The sequence below is a fragment of the Lactuca virosa genome, chromosome 5 (genome assembly GCF_052849685.1).
Source record: "Lactuca virosa cultivar CGN04683 chromosome 5, Lactuca_virosa_CGN04683_v6, whole genome shotgun sequence".
NCBI classification, from domain to species: domain Eukaryota; kingdom Viridiplantae; phylum Streptophyta; class Magnoliopsida; order Asterales; family Asteraceae; genus Lactuca; species Lactuca virosa.
Window position 1 is genome coordinate 64,191,349 of NC_136430.1, and position 5,967 is coordinate 64,197,315.

The following is a 5,967-nucleotide window of genomic DNA, read 5'->3' on the forward strand; positions in this document are numbered from 1 at the left end:
ATTCAGAATACGAAGAAGGAAGCGACATAGAGGGCGAACTAGCTGCCAACATGGCTAACATCGATGAAGTTCCCATGGGTGAATGGAAGAAAAGGATGTGTGACGACACCGGCCCGGGACTTGTGCAACCCGTAATTCCTGCAACTGCCACCTTTGAACTTAAGGGCCACATACTTGCTCAACTTAAAGAAATCCCATTCTACGAGAAGGATCATGAAAACGCATACACTGTTTTGCTTCGTATGCTACCAGTCACATTCAAGGGAGCCACGAAAGATTGGCTGAAATCACTCCCTCCAGGATCCATCACTACTTGGGCTAAAATGAAACAAGAATTTATAGACCAATTTTGCCCTCCCTCAAAGATAGCCAAACTGAAGAAAGCCATTGCCAATTTCAAACAACAAGCTGGAGAGTCACTTTATGAAGCTTGGGAAAGATACAAGGGTTTACTAAGAAGTTGCCCACATCATGATCTAAACAGCCAACAAGAAGTCTCCATTTTCTATGATGGAGTAAATGTGACAACCAGGAAACTCCTTGACTCGCAAGGACCACTCACAAAGAAACCACCCCCAGTGATAAAGGCTCTAATTGAAGAATTCTCTAAACACTCTAGAGAATATCACAACCCAAGGAATGACTTAACTCGTGGGGCGGTAAATTCTATTACCGATGACATGGCGGCAATGATGGCAAAATTGGAAAGCATAGACCGAATAATGACTAAGATCGACCAATCCATCCATGCCATTAGAGTGGGATGTGAAAATTGTAGAGGGCCCCACCTTACTAAAGATTGTGACCTTGATGAAAACGGGAACCGGAAAGTGCAAGTGTGCTATTCAAGTGGTGATAGGTATGATGACAATTGGCGAAAACCCAAGAAAGAATGGCTATCATATGAAGAGTATAAAAAGACAAGGGAGGAAAAATATAAGCAAAAAGATAGAGGCTTTTATCAAAAGGAGGAACCGGTTTATGAAAAGAAATCAGATTTGGAAGATATGCTTACAAAATTCGTAGCCGCGTCCGAGAAAAGACATAGTGATACCTATGCTGCAATCAAAGATCAACAAAATATGTTGAGAGAACACCAAATTATGATGAAAGATCAACAAGCTCTGCTTAGAAATCAGCAAGCATCCATTCTCAACATAGAAAAGCAGTTGGGCCAACTTGCACAACAAGTGAACGAGAGACGACCGGGTGGACTTTCTAGTAATACCGAAAGTAATCCAAAAGGTGCACATATAAATATCGTGACGACTAGGAGTGGGAAGATTATAACTCCTCTGGCCCCTATTCAGCAAGAAGATCCTAACCTGGTGCAAGAGGAGGAAGCAGAAAACGAAGAATCACAAATTCCCGATCCGACTCGCCGAGTCGACCTTACGGACTCGACGAGTCCCCCATCTGAACAGAAAAGAAACCCTCCTGTGAAGCCATATCAACCTCCACTGCCATATCCAGCCCGAGCCAGACAAGAAAAGATTGAAGCTGACTACCAGAAGTTTCTGGAACACATAAAGGCTCTTCAAATTAATATGCCATTCATAGAGGCGGTTGCACAAATGCCCAAATACGCAAAATTTCTCAAGGAGCTTCTAACAAATAGAAAAAAGATGGAAGAAGTGAAGAAAGTGGTCCTAAATGAGAACTGTTCAGCTGCCATGTTGAATAAGGTACCTAAGAAGAAGGGTGATCCAGGAAGCTTAACCTTGCCTTGTCAATTTCGGAACTTAGCTACCATTTATGCATTGGCAGATTCGGGGGCAAGTGTAAATCTCATGTCGTACTCATTCTTCAAGAAGTTAGATCTTCCGGAGCCAAGGCCCATTCGGATGGCAATTCACCTAGCAAATAAGACGGTCACATTCCCAAGGGGAATATGCGAAGATCTATTGGTGAAGGTTGATAAGTTCGTTTTCCCCGCGGACTTCATAGTATTAGACATGGAAGCAGACCCTCAAGTCCCAATCATACTTGGAAGACCTTTCCTAAACACCGCAAGTGTCATAGTTGACATGCGAGATTCTAAACTTACTCTTCGGGTGGGAGATGAATCAGTCACTTTTGGGGTTGATCAAGCCATGAAGCATTCAAGGAATAGCGATGACACGACATTTTCGGTTGATATGTTGGAAGAGTTAATGGAGGAATGGAATGAAAATGAGCAAAACAAGTCCACCGTCATCCTTGGAGAAGAATTTAATGTTGAAAGAGACATGCTGGAGATAGAGAGATTGCTCAAGGAAGCTGAATATAATGACCTGATTAGAAGTACAGAATACCCGACTCGACGAGTAGCCTCGATCGACTCGACGAGTCCATTCGAATAAGCCCGGTCAATCGCGAATTTTACCCAGGACTCGACGAGTCCCCTCACTGGACTCGACGTGTTCAGCATTCAGAACACGAAATTTGAGCTTAAAGCACTACCAAATCACTTGGAGTACGCATTTCTTGAAGATGGCCAACAAAAACATGTAATTATAGTCGCTGATTTGGCCAAACATGAGAAAGAAAGTCTTGTGGGTGTACTAAGGAAGAGGCAATATGCTATAGCATGGAAAATAACTGACATAAAAGGAATTAGCCCAGCTTATTGTTCTCGCAAGATTAACTTAGAAAATGGAGCTAAAGCTGTAGTACAACGCCAAAGAAGACTCAACCCGAACATGAAAGAAGTTGTGAAAAAGGAAGTGGTTAAACTACTAGATGTCGGGATCATTTACTCAATCTCCGATAGCCCATGGGTGAGTCCGGTGCAAGTGGTACCAAACAAAGGAGGAATGACGGTGGTGGTCAATGAAAATAACGAGTTAATTCCAACAAGAACAGTAACCGGGTGGCGTGTTTGCATTGACTACAGAAAATTAAATGATGCCACATGCAAGGATCACTTTCCATTGCCATTCATAGATCAAATTCTCGAAAGGCTCTCCGGTCATCTATATTATTGTTTTCTCGATGGCTTTTCTGGATATTTTCAAATTCCAATCAACCCACAAGACCAAGAGAAGACCACTTTTACGTGCCCGAGTGGAACATTCGCATATAGACGCATGTCTTTTGGGTTATGCAATGCACCGGCTACTTTCCAAAGGTGCATGATGGCAATTTTCCACGATATGATTGAGAAGTTTATGGAGGTTTTTATGGATGATTTCTCGGTGTTCGGGTCATCTTTTGACGATTGCTTATCTAATTTGGACTTGATGCTAGCTAGATGTGAGAAGACAAACCTTGTCCTTAATTGGGAAGAGTGTCATTTCATGGTGAAGGAAGGAATTGTATTGGGTCACAAAGTTTCAAAGAATGGGATAGAAGTGGATAGAGCAAAAGTGGACACAATAGCTAAGTTACCCCCTCCAAAAAACGTAAAAGGGGTAAGGAGTTTTCTTGGCCATGCGGGATTTTATCGTCGCTTCATTAAAGACTTCTCAAAGATCACTAGGCCCTTGACTCAACTACTTTTGAAGGATGCTCCATTCAATTTCTCTAGAGAATGTCATGAAGCATTTCGTTTGTTGAAGGAAAGATTGACCACTACTCCTATCATGATAGCACCAATTTGGGACCTCCCTTTCGAGCTAATGTGTGATGCTAGTGATTATGTTGTGGGAGCTGTTCTAGGGCAAAGGGTTGATAAGCATTTTCAACCTATCTACTATGCAAGCAAGACTTTGAACCCAACTCAAGAGAATTACACTACTACCGAGAAGGAGTTGCTAGCAGTGGTATATGCATTTGACAAGTTCCAGCCATACTTAGTCTTATCCAAGACGATAGTTTTTACCGACCATTCTGCCCTAAAGTATCTTTTTGCTAAACAAGATGCTAAGCCCCGATTGATACGTTGGGTCTTGCTTTTACAAGAGTTTGATATTGAAATAAAAGACAAAAAGGGGATGGAAAATGTAGCTGCCGACCATTTTTCAAGACTAGAGAACCCGCTTTTGGAGGAGTTGGAAGAAGACAAAATTGAAGATGATTTTCCCGATGAGTATCTTTTAGTAATAGCAAGGGAGTTTCCATGGTTTGCGGATATAGCTAATTACTTAGCTACTGAATATATTCCAAAAGATTTAACTCGCCAACCAAAGAAGAAATTATTTTCAGAAATCAAATACTACTTTTGGGACGAGCCATATCTTTTCCGAAGCTGCGCGGACGGAATGATACGAAGATGTGTATTCGGGAAAGAAAGTCGGAAAATCTTGGAACACTGCCATAGCAGGCCCGCCGGGGGACATCGTGGAGCGCATTACATAGCTAAGAAGATTTTTGATATTGGGTTTTATTGGCCCACAATTTTCAAAGATGCGGCTCAATATGTCAAAGAATGCGATTCGTGCCAACGAACGGGGAACATATCATCCCGAAATGAAATGCTCCAACATAGTATTCAAGTATGTGAGGTATTTGATGTGTGGGGGATTGACTTTATGGGACCTTTCCTAATGTCAAAAGGGAACAAATACATATTGGTGGCAGTCGACTACGTATCGAAATGGGCGGAGGCACAAGCATTACCAACTAATGATGCTCGAGTGGTGGTGCGGTTTCTTAAGAAGTTATTCTCAAGGTTTGGAGTCCCTAAAGCTCTCATTAGTGACCGAGGCACTCACTTTGCAAATGATCAATCAGCCAAAGTGTTGAAAAGATATGGGGTACATCATAGGTTCTCGACATCTTATCATCCACAAACGAGTGGCCAAACTGAAGTGAAAAATCGAGCGTTGAAAAGGATTTTGGAGAGATCGGTTGGAGGAAATCGGAAGGAGTGGTCGGATAAACTTGATGATGCACTTTGGGCCTTTCGAATGGCTTTCAAAACACCTATTGGTACTACACCATATAGGCTAGTTTATGGAAAGAATTGTCACTTACCAGTTGAAATAGAGCATAAAGCTTTTTAGGCCTTAAAGATGTGCAATTTTGAGTTGGCTGAACTTCGAACCAACCGGTTAATGCAAATGAATGCCCTTGAAGAGCTTAGAAATGAGGCCTATACTAGTTCTTTGATATACAAAGAGAAGACCAAGAATTGGCATGACAAAAGATTAAAGGGTAATAAGGACTTTCATGAAGGACAAAAGGTGTTACTTTTCAATTCAAGGTTAAAACTTTTTCCGGGCAAGCTAAGGACACGATGGGATGGTCCATTTGTAGTGAAGCAAGTTTTTCCACATGGAGCTATTGAGCTTATATCAAAAGATGGAATCCCTTTTAAGGTTAATGGTCATCGAGTGAAGAGATATGAAGAAGGAATCTCAAAAGATGAAGGACTTGAAGAAGGGCTGCTTCTGGGAGGAACTACAAAAACTTAAAGCGGGACGGAGTCCAGCTAATGACTCTTTAAAAAGAAGCGCTTCCGGGAGGCAACCCGAGTTTAGAGTTTGCTTTCTTTTCCTTTTCTCTTTCTTTTTGTGTTTGTTTCTTTTATGATTTACTTTTATCAATCTTCTTCTATGATCAAAATGATTGCTTGAGGGCAAGCAATGTTCAGGTGTGGGATTGGTGGCATATAATTTAAAAACTCAAAGTTTTTTTTCAAACAGAACAAAAAACTCGTCGAGTCCATATATCTACTCGGCGAGTCCATTTGGAAATTCCCGAGAAAACGCGGATTCGTGTATTCGATCGAAGAGTAGGTACTTCTGCTCGGCGAGTACACGTATTTACCCGAAAAAAAATAATTATTTTTCACATTTTGTAAATAAGGGGTTTTAACCCTAATTGGTAAAACACCATTTCACAAGCAGCCACTAGCCGCTCGACGAGCATTTCCTCTCTCAAGTCTTAATCTTCAAATTCTTGTGTTCCTTGCATCTTCAACCAAAAAGGTAACGTTTTTCTCACTTAATCTGGTTAAAGTTCATAGCTTGGGTAGATTTGTGGCTATAATCCATGAAAAATCCGATTTTGGGGTTTACTCCAAACCTAGGGTTTTGATTTTTA

General features: G+C 41.4%; 1 non-coding gene across 1 annotated transcript; it reads right to left on the reverse strand.

The window, feature by feature from the left end:
* Window positions 1-371: 371 nt before the first annotated feature.
* Window positions 372-478, reverse strand: LOC145117865 (small nucleolar RNA R71). Its single transcript, XR_013712858.1, has one exon. It is a non-coding gene; the product is annotated as a small nucleolar RNA R71 (small nucleolar RNA).
* Window positions 479-5,967: the final 5,489 nt, after the last annotated feature.